Source organism: Morone saxatilis, unplaced genomic scaffold (assembly GCF_004916995.1).
Source record: "Morone saxatilis isolate NCDOM2014 unplaced genomic scaffold, NCSU_SB_2.0 Contig24, whole genome shotgun sequence".
In the NCBI taxonomy this organism is placed as follows: domain Eukaryota; kingdom Metazoa; phylum Chordata; class Actinopteri; family Moronidae; genus Morone; species Morone saxatilis.
Genome location: NW_023339807.1, coordinates 81,079 through 81,509, shown reverse-complemented (window position 1 = coordinate 81,509; position 431 = coordinate 81,079).

Below are 431 nucleotides of genomic sequence, written 5' to 3'. Positions count from 1 at the left end.
CCCCATTTGTCACCCCTCCATGACCTGTATACAGATAACTGCTCAAAGAAAAGTTTATGACTCCAATGTTAACAAAAATTTGTTAGGTTTCCTCAGTAGATCAAACCAAACACTAAACAACTGTGTGAGCTGGAAAGCTGTGATGGGATTAATCGTGACAGCCATTGTTCAGGCAATACAAACTTAACAACTATCACTTGTAGCTGTTAGATTCTGAAACTTGACATCATGTATGTGTATACATACAGCAGCTCCTTCACACTCTGTGATGTGATGTTTTAATGATGGGAGAGACAGTAGACAGACAGTAGGTTGCAGTGCGGAAAGAGTCAGTCCTCTGTTTTAGTGTCAGAGTGCGTATCTCCCAATCAGTGAGTTCTACAACTGCAACCCCTATGGCTTGTGGAATATGTATGTATATATGTTTGTAT